A 14,395-nucleotide genomic window follows, 5' to 3' on the forward strand; every position below is an offset into this window, starting at 1 on the left:
GAGAGAGAATAATCACAACACTTCAACAGGTTTACCCCATTGTGTTTGAAAATCTATCACTCTGACAAGTCCCCTTTGTGAAAGGTGTAGACAGATAACTAGACATTTGCTCTTCAAGGTCCTTTTGAGTGAAGAGGGTGATCGATAGAAGAATCAGTCCATTTCATTCAAGTTTTACTTAAGTCCTTCCCCTGATATTTTTTACGGACTGGCTGTACCCTATTTCCCTCTCAACGTCTCACTTAGGCTCTTTGATTCACTCCTCAGTGGTTCCTGGGCAGAAGTATTTGGGTGGACTTTAGGTTACTTGACTATTGACTTGTGAGTCTTTCTATAGAAATTATAATGGTTTTGGTTTGAGAAGAGGTGCAGTAACAAAAGGTTGTGTCCCCAGGTCCCTACCCATCTCTTGAGCATGTTGAGAGGCTGAGCAAAATGGAGTTTTTTGTAGTTTCATTATTCAGATCTGAGAAGAGATCCAGGAGAAGCAGTTCCTGTCCTGCCTCTGCTGCTGTTTCACCTGACAACTCTGTCACCCTCTTGATCCCCTCTGCACGTTGGGGTCACCCCGGAGAAGCTGGTGACCACAGCCCGTGTCTTCCTGGGGGCTTCATGCACCTATGTTCACTAAAACATGCAAACCGCTATGAGATCCTTAGGTGGAAAGTGCTGGCCAAGATAAATGGTTAGCATAATCCAGTTTCTTGCCATGCTTTCCAAGAGGCAGGCAAGTTACTGGACTTTTGCCATGCTGGGCGAGGAGGGGAGCACTGGGCTGAGGGATACGGGGCCAGGGCACTTTTTTTCACCTGCACCTGCTGCTCTTGCGGCAAAGCCAACGCGTTAGTCATAGCTGTTTGCACTTTGAGGTTATTTAGGGAGCACGCTGTTGGGTTAGGAAAGTTAAGGTCTAGCATATGTCCTAAAATTAGGCTTTTCCCCTTTTGGTTGGTGTCAGAAAGGAGTGATTCACAGCTGTGGGAGAAGCCTTCCCACCTAGTCGAAGCAGTTACCACTTTAAGTAGAGTTTGCTTCTACATGAAGTAAAACAGTTTATCTGAAGCTGCTACCAGGGACCTCATCCTGCACTGTGAGATGAGGGGAAAATGGGGAGCACCCCACTGCGCTGCAGGTAACGCTCAGCAAAAGCGGCTACGCAGCCCCCCGCTCCTCCTGGCCTCGTGGGAGATGTCCATCCCACGTGCGTGCCCTTGCCAGGGGTGCGTGCTGCTTGTCGGGGCATCTTCACGCAGCTCCTTCCCCTCCTGACGGCCACAGCAGGTAAGTGTTATCGCAGCTCCTGCCATGGGCTCCGGTCCTGCTCCTGGGGGCTTCAGCTTTGCTCCTGAAGACTCAGGCTTCATCCCGGTAACTTCCAGAAACCCTTCAATGAAGAAACGATGACTGTGGCTGAAGCTGAAATTTTGGATTCTTTTAAACTTACTTTTCTTTTTATCTCTCTCTCTCTCTCCCCTCTTGCAGGATGGTGGAGTACTCCCTGGATCTCCAAAACATTAACTTGTCTGCAATCCGTACTGTCCGTGTCCTGAGACCCCTGAAAGCTATCAACCGTGTTCCCAGTAAGTCCTGCTTCCCTCTCACAGCTGCTCAGCTCAGGTTGTGGGGAGTATGTGATCAGTAAGGTTGTGTGTAGTAGCGTTCTCCAGGCAGGGTTCAGGAGAAAACTGAGTGGAGGCTGCTGCATGGTGTGTGCAGGCTTTTCCCCATCATGGAGCAAAGAGGTGTTGTTGGATGGGCAGAAAAGCTACAGTGTCCCAGCCTGCCTGCCCTGGTCATCCTTTGTGCAGATGGCTCAGGAGCTGAAGCTGAACAACATGCGGTACAGGAAAGGGTTTGTTCTTGCTCTTACTGAAGGATGTCGCAGGTTTGTTAATGCCCGCAGCCTCAAAAAAGGGATGTGTGTGAGGTCTGGAGAGGGGTGAGGTGGGGGAAGCAGGGAGAATTGGCTTTCTCAGGCTTTCACACACTCTTCCAGACCCTCTCATCTGAAAAATTTTCATGCTATTACAGCTTAGGGGCGTGTAGCACCGGCTATTTTTTCTCTCCTCCTCACCTTGTGCTTTGTACTCTCTCTTTTGTGCTGACCGTCCCCTCTGTGAGCTGGCGTGTGTGCGTGAGCCAGGCTGAGCACCGCTGAGCACGGGGCCGCGTGTGAGCCTGGACGTGTCAGCAGCCGAACTGCTGCCTGCCGGCACCGTTCAGGTCTGGGATACAGTCCCCCCGCTCTCTATGTGCAAACCAGGGAGGTGCTGCAGCCCTGGGACATCTGCCATGCACACACACTGCTTGCGTAGTGGAGGTAGCCCCTCCATAACCCTTGATTCCTTCCTTTGCCTTGGTTTTTTTTTTTGTTTTTTTTCCCTTCCCTTAAGTCAGTGTTCTCCCTGCAGCCCTGGAGCGAGTAAGCAGGCGCTGCCGTTGTTGTTTAACTGCAGGAAACGCTGATGGAGCTGGTTCAGGCTTCTCAGTGGTTGTGTCCAGGTGGATGGAAGTGAACCGCTGGGCAGGTTACATGCTGTTGGGATCAGCGGGTTGCAAGAGCGCTGAACTCGGTCTGCTTCGTCACTCTGATTTTTTCTGGCTATTTCCTGTGCAAAGGCAGCAGCTGCCACACGCAGCCCTGTGAGATTTCAGGCGTTTCTTCCGCAAGTTTTTCTGTCTTGCAGAATGGCAGGAAGTCTCTTTGCTCTTCCCCGTAATCTCCCTAATCAGGCTGTCTGCAGTGGCTAAGACCTTGCCAGAGCTCTTCTAATCCTTCTCTCGAGTTCGGATGTTCTTTTTCCTTTCCGGATCTGAGGAAGTTTGCACAGCCGATATCCCAGTCTGCATCACACGTTTTTCCTCGTGCCAAAGTCACTTTCACGATGCCACCTATTTCTTGAGCCTGCTATGGAGGTGGGTTTCAGGGTCTCTGGCTCCATGCAAAGCCCTTCTAGAAAGGGGTCTTGTCCCTTTTCCAGGGTTTATTTTTATTTCTGAGCAATAGCCAGGGACAGAGGATGCTGGAAGGTGTGATGGAGGAACTGAGGCACAGTCCTGTGTGCCCAACATGGCAGGAGGGTGCCAGGCAGAGCAGCCGCCGTTTTGGGCACTGAACGCACACGCAGGCATGTAACAGATCCATCATGGGGGGATAAAGATGGGAGCCAAGAACAACCTTTTGGCTATTGACTGTCGGCAAAACAACTCCCCCAGCCTGTCTCCACCTCTCCGGTCCTCCTCCAGAGAGGAGAGGGCTGGGACCCAGCCATGGTCCTGGCTGTGGGAATGCACCACGGCACCAGGGTGGGCATCTCTTCTGCGAGGGGGGGGCCTGGAGGTTGTGCATGGCAGGCTCATCGCTTCCAAGAAGCGTATGGCCAGCTGTGCGAGGACAGCACCATCCTCGTGTTACGCAGCCCCCTTTCCTCCCTGTGTCGTAAGGAGTCCCGTGAGTCTGTGCTCAAAGACCGCTTTGGGGCTGATCCTGTTATCAGGGTAGGCTTAACCGTGGTGGCGAGTGGGAACATCTTGAGCGATGTCCCATTGACTCCTGCAGATGTCTGCTGCCTTAATTGCTGGACATCAGTGGCCAGGAGCAAAGCTTGACCGATAAAAAGTCAAGGCCTTGTTTTATTCCTATTTATCTCCTGGAGCAGTGGGAGCCGCTGCCCTGGAGAGGAGCGGTGTGAGTGGCATTGGGACTGGCCCACCAAGGACCTGCTCTGTCCTTGTGGAGGCACCAGGGATGCTTTCGATCATCTCGCCTCACCTTTGCAGAGCACAGGCTGTTGCATTTCCCCTGACTGTCCTGGCTGTGACGCTGCCTGTCTGCTCCTTTTATCAGTACAAAACTTTATCTGTATGAAATTGATGCCGTTTTAATTTCCACTCTGTGGTTAAACCTTTGTGTATTTTTCTCGCTACGTAAATCTGTGGTTATATGCAGAGAACATTTTGGAAGAAAGACATCCTGCTGTTAATTAAAAAAAAAAAAAAGAAGAAGAAATTGGATTCCCTGAGAGACGAAGCACTGACTTGAGGGTTGAAAACTGGCAAAGAGACTGTAAACAAAGGCTTGTGATAAATGGGAATGAGCTGCACTGGAAGAAGGTGCCTAGTGGGATACAGCAAACATAATTAATGGGACCTTTGGCCACAAGTCTGTTTTTAATGTCTTTTTTAAGTTCTTCATTACTGATCTGAAGCAAGAGGAAAGTCTGTTAGTGAGATGTATTGATGATACCAAGCTGGAGGTGTTGCAGGTGATAGCAAAGAAAGTGGGAAGTAAGATAGTGGGAGGTAGAAGGACACTGAGGTCTTGGTGGGAGTGCGAGGTATTTGGGGAGGGGCAGGGAGTTAATCCCGAAGGCAGATATTTGGCCAGATTCAGAAGGCTGTGATGGGACAATGTGGCCCAGCCACACGTGGCCATTTCCAAGGCTTCTATGCAGGCACCCAAGTGGGGACTGGTTTTCACAGAGGAGCCTGGCCATGTGGACTGAATAATGGCAGTTTATTATCAGGGGAATGGACAAAGTGATTAGGAACCTGGGTGATTACTGCATGAGCGGATGAGTGCTGAAGTGGTCTGTCTGGGTAGATTATTTAGCATCCAAACACCAGTAACACTCTAATAATTAATCAGCCAGTGTTTGAAAAGTCCACATACTGAAGTAAGAAATTTCTGGAGAAATTTGAAAGAAATTTCACACTACGTGAAGCAAAAAACGAAGTGATGCCAGAAAATTAGGAGGGAGGCAATTCAGAATGACTTTAAGGAAACAGTAACAACATGGTAGAGGAAAAAGTATCACCTGTTAAATAAGTTAAATTTATTTTATATTCTTGGCAGGTGGGCAAGGCTGAAGTTTAAATGCCCCAATTGGATACGTCTAAATTTTCCTTACCTGTGTTCAATCTTAACATGTTATTGAAAGCCCTTCCTTACAGTGAGACTTGTGAGGCTTTGGAACAATATCCCACAAGGAGCTGACAAATGCTATTTGTGTGTGCCGTGCTCATTATGTGTAGTGTAAAGGACGCATAGACTCTCCTGCCTTAATCAGACAGAAAAGAGAAGGACATGCAGTGTAACCAAAAGGTGGTGAATGTCCATTAAGGAAGAAGTTCTCCACCCAGTTGGTAATTAGGCTGTAAAACTCACTGCCGTGGAATGTCCTTCCAGCCCCAAATCAAGTAAGACGCACTATGTAAGTAAAGTTAAATAAAATGAGATTGTCCAAGGGATGAGAGCTCACATGGAGACATTTCTAGACTTCAAACCTCCTTGCTCCAGGGTTAGAGCTGGTCATTAGCCACTGGTTACCAGCAATCGACTGCATTTCTTGCAATACTCAGCAGGATCTGCTACTGACCATTTTGGATTTCACTTCTGGATGAAGAACTCTGTGGCTCTGCCCTGCCTGATCATTCCTCCATTCACATGTCGTCTTTGAAGCATACTAGAGAAAACATGAGGGACCCTGGTTTTGTAAGACGTGTCACACCTTCATTAGTATTCCTGCTTATCTCTTGCATTCCTGACTACAGCATCAGGAACGCTGCCTTTTGGGGTTTTGCTTGAAAATGCACGAAGCAAAAAATCAGAGATTGTTCTGGTCCTATTACCATGTGATTCAATTCCATGGTGGTGAGCTGGTGTGGTAAAGCCCTGAGAGTCACTGAACAAGTGTAAAGAGGAAAAAAATACCCTCCAGGTCTCTGTCAGAGGTAGCTGCTTTCTGCTCTGGGTACGTCTGTGTCCCGGGCTTGGGGTGAAATTCCACATCCATTTGTTGTTGTTATCCCTGATAACAACCCTGCGATTGTGTGGGTTGCTAGGTGAAACGTTGCGGTTTCTGCTAGCTCTTTCATCCCTTCTTTTCATGGCAAGGCACAAGGTGGGGGGGTGGGGGGGCTGGTTTTGTTTTATTCTGCCTGCTTTTGAGCAGGGAGACTGTAGTCATTTCTGATCATTTGAATTTCCTTTGCTTCTGTTATTAGGTTTTTTGACATTGAGGCAGAAAACGTTTCTTCAGTTTACTCTTTCTTGTCGCATTGGTCTTATGTAAAGAAGAGCCATTGCATCGTGTTTGATGTCTTCCAGTTTCCACTTACAATTTAGTAACTGATTCATCATTTGGAAGCAGATTACTTCAGCTGAGCACACTGTACGGAAGTGAAGGAGTCTGTTACAGAGTGTTGCATAGCAACTTTATTGAATAGAAAGTGTATACATGTGCTAATACTTGGTGTGTAAGTGCAGTAATACTTATGTGGAGGTTTGGGCATTAGAAATACAATGTTATATTCTTATTACTAGCTGTGCAGGAAATAGAATTTCAGATTTGTGGGAAGTTCTGCTCTTTTTCAATGTGTTTTTTCTCAGTCAGAACAAGAATAAGCATTTCCCATCCATTTTAATATGGTTTTATTTTGCCTAATTTTTGGTGGCTTGTTTGGCTTTTTTATTTTTTTCCTATACTTTGTAATGATAAGTTTAAAAATAAAAAACCCTCAACCGTGCCATTCTAGTATAAAAATGCTTTCTTCTCCTCTTGTTGTTTTCTTTTTGCTAAATGATGTTTCAATAACTATTACAACACTGAAGTGTTTCCATTTCAATGAAATAGCATTTTTTGCTGGTAAAAGTGCTGTGTAGGAAAATGTTGGTCTAGCACTATTTTTCTTTATTACTTATTGTTACTATACTAGCTCCATGGGTCCAAATAGACCAGAGTTTTCTACTTTTCTTCTACAGATCTCAGATATAAACCAAGATTTGTTAGTTTAATCTTTCTCGTGTTGCTGACCAGGTGAGTGACACCCAGTGGGTGTCACCAGCAGACTCAGGGATACAACTGACATCTCCTGACTTAGCCCAGGTTCAGCTCACTAGACCAAAGCACCAATGTAAAAATAGTCTGAAGCAGCTGAACCCTGGAATGGGAAAAGCAGATGTTTTGTATTTATATGCCTGCCTTAAATCTGTATTCCTCACCGAGCTACCTGTGTTTGGCGGTGTAACAGTGCCTAAGACAGTGGTCTGGCTATGAACCCCACACTTGGCACAGGGGAAAAGCGATGACATTTACTTCTCTAAATGTGTTTTCGAAGAACTAATTTCACTGATGAGCATGTGTGAAATTAGCTTCTGACTGAAACAGATTAGGCTGTAAAACAGTCTCATTTACGGCTAGATCAGACAAAAAGCTAGCACGTTTGACAGGCACAGTCCTGCCCTAGCAGCTGGAAATGCAAAGGGATTATGAGATTCCTCTTCTAAGACCCCCCCTACAGGGTCTTTGCTTCAGATGCCTCAGTCTTTCTGAAAAGGACTGTCACTTGCTTGTTCTCTTCCAACGTTGATTCCCTTTACAAAATGTACTCTTCCATTTCACTCTTACGGAAGTATATTTTTTCCCTTCACGGCTTCGTTTGTGAAGCGATAACTGAAACTCAGATATTGTTGTATTTTCCAAATATTTAGACTTACCCCTTCCGCAGCTCTTCATATAAGCTGCTCTGCAAATATTTATTATCACATCTCAGTGACACATACAAACCGTACTTAAAACCATGTGCAAATGCGTACGCGCACAGGTTTATCCATGCACAGCCACAGTCCTGAGCAGGTTAGTACAGGGACAAGAGTGATGTTCTCTTGCAGCATCCATACACAAAAGTTAAGAGGTCAAAAAGCCCTTTTCGTGCCCTTTTCAGGCTATGTGCGACTCAAATGCATTCAAAGATGAAGCTGCCAGCTTTCTGTAGGCTCTGTGCCAGGCAGGCGGGCAGTGAAAGGATAGAGAAAAGCCTCCAGGGGATGGACTCGACCGACGGGGTCGCGTTCAGTCTCTATCCCTCTCTTCCAACCCCATCTCCCAGCCAAGCGGAGTGAAGCACTGAAGAGAGCAGTGTGATTTATGCCCGGAGCGGGCCATTAAAGGATGCCTTTCCTCGGCGAGGGGGGCGGATCAGAGATGGAAATGTAGCTCAGAGCTGCACTTCCCTGTGTGTGCAGCTCTTACATCAAGTCAGTCGACCCCTAAATCAGACGGATGTGGTCAGGGTACGGGGAAACAGCGTGAGGGGGAGCAGAGGAGCGTGAGGATCAATAGAGAGGGGAGCAGGGAAGGAGTGGGGCTCGAAGGAGAAATGCACAGGAGGCAAGCGGCAGGTTTGCTGGGCACCGCATGCGAGGGCATGATCCAGCTCCGTGTGTAGGATAATGCAGAGAAGGGGGGGGAGGTAGGGGAGGAAATCAAAACCAAAACAAGGGCGAGGACTAGTACAAAGAAAGTCTATTGCCTCTCAGATAAATATGCTGGATGGGTTTGCAAATCAATGCTTCTCTGGGGCTTTTTAACAAACCGAGTGGGCTGTAACAGACCTGTATCTTGTATTGCTGGAGAAAGTCTTCAGTCACTGAAGACAGGCTCTAATTTTATTGACTTGTCTGATCTCAGTGCTGTTTTTCACGTGCATTCCACAGTGTGTAATATACTGCCATGTGTTTAAATGGGCTTAAATCAAAGTAAATTTGGGAGAGAAAAACCAAAACAAAAAGAAAATTGTATCCCTGTGTTACTGTAGCATCATGGCAGGGAGCTGGGGAACACTGAAGTACGGGAAATGTAGACCTGGTAATGCCTTGTTTTGTACCACACATTGCTTAGTCCCTTTTTTTTTGCAGTCACAGGTTATGGGAGAAAGTAATCTTTCCCTTTCTGAACCCAGTCGGCTTGATTTTTCACTCTTATTATAAACACGTATTCAAAAGTCATAAATTGCGTGCTTGTAGGTTGTCAGATAGTTTAAAACCATGAGATCTGAAAAAAGAAAAGGACAAAAAATCACAGAGTATTTTTATTTTTTATCATGGCTTTCAGACCTTTAGACCTGTGACTCAGATCTTGTAGTCCTATTTTTCCCCCATAGTAGTGAGGAATAGAAACTACTCTTTTTTTTACTGTGATCTGAGATTGTCAAGTCATAGCAAGATTTCACGCCTGAAGGTTTATGCCACGCATCCCAAGACTCCCGATAAAAATCACAACAGTTAGCAACAGCACTTCGGAGTTTGTGTTATTGGAAGTAAAGCAAGCCTGGGAAAAAAAAAAAAAAAAAACAAACCAAAAACGAGTCATAAAGAGACCTTTGCTGGAGTCTTTATTTCTCCCTTCTCCTCTAGGGGAACCTGCATAGCCAGAATTTTAAAAATGCTCAGCGCCTCGCAGCTCCCATTGTGACAATTTTGCTGCCTGTTCAAACAAGCTCAGCCTCCAGTGTACACAGCGCCCTCGAAAGCCCAGCCACGTATTTTGCTGCCTAAATGGGAGCTGAGCTGTTTTGCAAAATCTGTCCCATGGGACCTATCAAGCAATGGATACCATGGAAATGTGAGCAATAATGACAGTGTATTATGGGGTGAAAGATAATGTCATATTACACTAATGCAAATTACACTTTGTGTGTGTGGGCAGGGCAATTTACAACCATAACCTTAAATTTCTCAATCTTTGTGTATTTTGGGCCTGATTCTCCTCTTCACACACATTTCACCTAACATCACGTCACTGCCTGCAGTAGAAAGAAACATGATTCATGCTAGTGACAGCAAGAGGAAATCATCTCCCTTAAATCTTAACCAGAAGTTGCATTAACACTGTTTTACATAATATTTTGCATTATTCTGTCCTACTTACACAGCACTAGAGATGTGTAAAGAACTTAAGGGTATTTATAGAATAGAGGCAAGTAGCTCGCAGCCACAGCAATGGAGTTACCTTTTGTCCCCGGTGTTGGGTGACCTCTGCAATTCTGAAAGAAAAGCTGGCACTGTGTGTTTTTTAATAGAGTTTTCACTGAAAGTGAATGCAGTCATCATCGCAGTGATAAATGGGGAAAAAATGAGATGTTCAGTGAATGAACAACAGTAGCAGGTGGTAGTAGGTGTTGCTTATTAGATGTTCAGTGTTAGAAAAAAGAACAGAACGACAGCAATCCCTCAGAGACACCTTTCTAAGAAATAATCTAACACCTGGCATCACTCTCTAAGACAACATTACTTAACAGCCCACAGCTTGCAAGGGGTTAATGGGGTGAGAGAGTGAAGAAGGGGGCTCCTGACCGAGACCTTTGCCTGCGTCCTTTTCTCCTCACGTCACCGATTATGTGGCTACCAACCGTGCTACAGTGGCACACGCTGGATGGGAGCGCTGGTGGTGGATGAGCTTTCTGCCGCTGTCCGTGGACCTTAGCTGGGCTCACAGCACCCCTAATAGGGTGCGGGCTGCTGCAGAGCTCAGATGTCTCCTTCTTTCTGGATCACAGCAAAGCTTGGGCTGAGGCCTCTCTTTTTCCAGAGATATCAGCGTTTAGGTATCAAGGTAAATGCTCTGGTTTTGCCCTCGTTCTTGAGGCCGTTGTAACCCTGGCTGGGGTCAGGTTTGCCATTAGGAAGCCTCACCTCTGGGCTCGCTTCTTCAAAGCACCGGGCAGCTCCGGCTGGTATGGCTCTGGTTGTCCCTCTGTAGAGCTGGTGACACTCCAGCTTAGAAGGGAGAAACTGTTTTATGCTCTGGGTCTTGCGCATCTTGGACAAAGCTATGAAATATGAGAGTTTGGGACTGCTGTTTAGACCACCCGTCTTCTGTGAAAGACATGGAAGGTGCAACTATAGTGTGACCCTTCAAGCCACAGTTCCTTTTTGGTGTTATTTATGATCTGGTGAGAAGATCATTTTCCATGACCTTGGTGTATATTTCTCATAGCATTCTCCAAAGGTTGTTTTTCTTCTGTTTGTTTGTTTGGGTTTTTTTGCTTTTAACACCTTGATATTCTCTTTTAAAAAAAAAAATCTTTTATGAAGAGGTCTTCATTACCCTGTGTTGGAAGCTGGGCCTGTTTCTCTGTAAGATTTACTGCAGGTCTCTAGCAAAGAAACGTGGCAATAACTATTTGTGGTGTGAGCCAGACCTAGGCTCCGTGGGACTTGTTGCTATATACTATGCTAAAGGGAATTATAATTTTCAAGGTTGCTGACACTTCTGTATGCTAAGTCTTACTAGGAGGGCCCTATTGCCTTGATGTGCATATGACATTTGATGGGCAAGTGGGAAGGAAAACCCTGAGGGATTCAGAATATTGAGATCAGCCCTGGACTTGGCACCTGAGCCCCTTCAGTGGTGCGCTGAGCATCATGGCTATGTAGTGCCTACGTGTTTGTCTTCTCATCTTCCCCCAAGGAAAACAGCATGTCTGGGGTTTCATTTGTACTCTCTTTTTGGCAGTTGTTTTAGCTGAGTGTGTGTTGGGAGGTGTTGTAAGTGGTGTATTTTTTTTTTTTCCTCCTTTTCCTTTTCTTTTTGATGCTTGTGTTGCCCTGACCTGATCCATCTAAGGTAAGCGCCTTGTTCTCAGAGTGAAAAGCAGTGAGGTCTGTGCTAGTCCCTGGCTCCCAAGGGAATTGTTTCTGCAGCCTCAGAGCAAGCTAGAGAGTGCTTTTTCTCTTCAGTACACTTTAAACCTACTCCGGAGGAGATCTGTCGTCCCAGCAGGGTGAAGCTCTGACCACAGGTTTTTTGCTGGAGCTTCAGTCTCTCTTTTGGCTACCGCAGGCTTAAGCTGAGGAGTACTTTGGAGGTAAGGACTGAGGATACTTAATGCCTGAACCTGACTCAGTATCCTAAGGGAAGTCACTGCACCAAGGTGAGGCTTGATGTGCTTATGCCACTGAGAAAATGAACGACAGCTTTTTGGCTGAAGCTTTATAAGTGCTGGAAATGTCATGCTTTGGTATTTTCTGTGGTCAAGCTGAGGAGTGACAAGAATTTGGATAATTAGAGGTTAGGTCACCAACGGGCTGAGCAGAATGAGGTGTCTGAGCTAGTCAGAGATGCTAGAAAGCTTTGCTTGTCAGCAAGGCAAGAGTGGAGCCTTGGTAAGGAACTTGGTGGCATTGCTAAACCATGGGATATGTTGACAACCTGCAAGTGCCAAACTCCCACCCTAAATGTATCCTACAAATGCACCGGGAACATGGCAGAGGGGTCAATGGAAAGACTTTTCTTCCTTCTGAACGAGGCCAGTGTTTCACATTTGCATCTGGGGCAGCTTTTCCTTAGCAGCGGAGCTGGCTTAAGATCTCTCACTACCTGTACTGTCAGCTGGACCCGTTTTTCCATAGGGTTCATTTAATTTGGGTCAGGCCAGCCATCTGGACATGCTCTCTCTTGCATTGGTGCAAAGCAGGGGCTGACGGTCTGCCACATGAGCCCGGCTGGCTTTGCAGCTTGAGGAGAAGACTTCTGGAGCTGCGCACCAGCTTTTCCAGATGAGCTCCTCTCGCTTACACATGTTTGCAGGTGAGGCCTCAGTTAGGAGGAATGCAGCAAAGGGAGAACGATCTGAGCGGTGAGGGAAGCTGTGAGTTATAATAACGACAAACTTGGCAGTGCACCTACTGTTGCACACGCAGTTGATCGGTTTCTCTTTGCCGTAGTTTGGCCCCATATTTTAGCTGATGTAAATGAATGCAATGTGTGAAATGGCAGCTAAGTCTCGGATCAGCAAGAGATTAGTGAGGAGGGCCACAAGTTGGAGCGCCAACTTGCACTGTGCATGCAAACTGAGGTTATTTTAACTACAGGGGTTGGCCGCAAAAAAAGGTGCATCTCTCTCCGTGTTCTTTCTGCACAAATGCAATCTATCTGCTGGAATGGTTCCTCGGTTCTGAAAATTCCTATAAAGGAGCATGCACAGAAAAATCCTGCCAACCCCATGCTAGCCGGGTGGACTGCCATGTGTCCTGGGGCAGGGGAGGAAGGAAAGAAGGCGCGCTTGGACAAGCGGCCTGGCTGAGGGACAGAATGATGCTTCAGTCTCTGCACTCTGCAAAATGTCCTGCCAGCTACAGTCACAAGGGCTGATGGGGAAGAGATTTGCTTTTGCTCCAGTTAAAATGACAACTGGTGGCTTGGCCCATGATGCAGAGAAGGTGGGTGCTGAGAATTATGTTCTCTTCAATCTGGTTTACTCTAAGTAAGGGAACGATTGCCTCAGACTGCTGTCTCCTTTTGACTCTGGATGCGTTAGCTTTGTCCTTCACTGTAGAGCTGGGGAGGACTTGAAAGCCTTGGAGGTAGGTAAGAGATAAGCAACCAGAGAGAGCAGGGTTTCTCACCCTCTCCTGAGCCAGTGCCCCATTCAGGTCACGGGGTGATTAGTGGTAGAGAGCGAATCAGCTCAGCTGTTGGTCCTCACTCTTGGAAAGAGGCAGGCGAAGGGACAGAGTGAAGCCGAGCAGGAGCAGGGGGATGTGGTGGTAAGAAGCTGCTGGGCACACCTGCACCGTGCTCAGGTCCTCGGCTCCTCGCCGCCGCTACCACGCTTTCCCTGGGGCTGGTACATGCTGGGCGAGTCTGCTTAGCTGCGACGGGCAGGCTAATCGGGGTTGATGGCAAGTGTCTGGAGGGAGCTACGGTCACTGTAGAGTCTGCAGAGTTTGTCAGAAAGGGCCTCTGGATGCCGCTGGGGCGAGGCGGAGGATTTGCTTTGCCCCAACCCAGGAGGGAGTTCAGTGACTTGGCTTCATCTTTTGGCTTCGCTCAGCCCTGTGCTTCCCTCTGACAGCTCGCTCCCCAGCACTCCTCTCGCCCTTCCACCGCTTCTCATGCCTGCGACGTACTTTCACCCTGACATCCACGCTGTGCTGGAGCAGTGGACACATCTCCGCTGTGCTCCTGCCTTTGCTCCCGCAGGATATCCTACGAGGAGTAGCCCTGCCAGGGAGGTCCCGTCGAGCACCCTTCCCCACCGCTTGCCCAAGGGTATGGGTGAGCAGCAGGGAAGCCTTATCTGAGCATCTTTTGGTGAGGATCCTTCCTTGGATGCTCACAGCCAATGCCGTTTTGTTTCTTCCTTTCCCCTGGTCTCCTCGTGAGGGTGAGTGGGGAAGAGAAAAGGCTTTTCAGGGCCCACACCTGGCACTTATGAATATTTCATGTTTCTGGCTTCCCCTTGAAGAGCAAAACCTTTTCATATTTGATGCCCTGGGAGCCTGTTTGGTTGCTGAATGTTGCTTCATCAGTGCTCTCCCTCCCTGCTTTTCCTCCAGACTGCCCAGCCCCTCTTCCTTTCTCTTCTCAGGGAACATCTCCTTTTTTCAAAGGCTGCTTCAGAAAAGGTCATTGTCCCTTTCATATTCCCTCCTTGCTGTGAGCCAGCGTGGCTTCTGCTCTGCTGATGGTAAAGGACAAATGGGGAAAGGCAGCAGTGGGGAGGGAGGCCAGGAGACGCGTGCACGTACGCTGCGGAGCGGTGCAGAGGCAGAGAGGAGATGTAGGCACAGCAAGAGAAAAGTAGAGGGGCAGAGGAGGTGGCAGAAGGT

This window comes from Accipiter gentilis, chromosome 18 (assembly GCF_929443795.1).
Source record: "Accipiter gentilis chromosome 18, bAccGen1.1, whole genome shotgun sequence".
Classification (NCBI taxonomy): Eukaryota; Metazoa; Chordata; class Aves; order Accipitriformes; family Accipitridae; genus Astur; species Astur gentilis.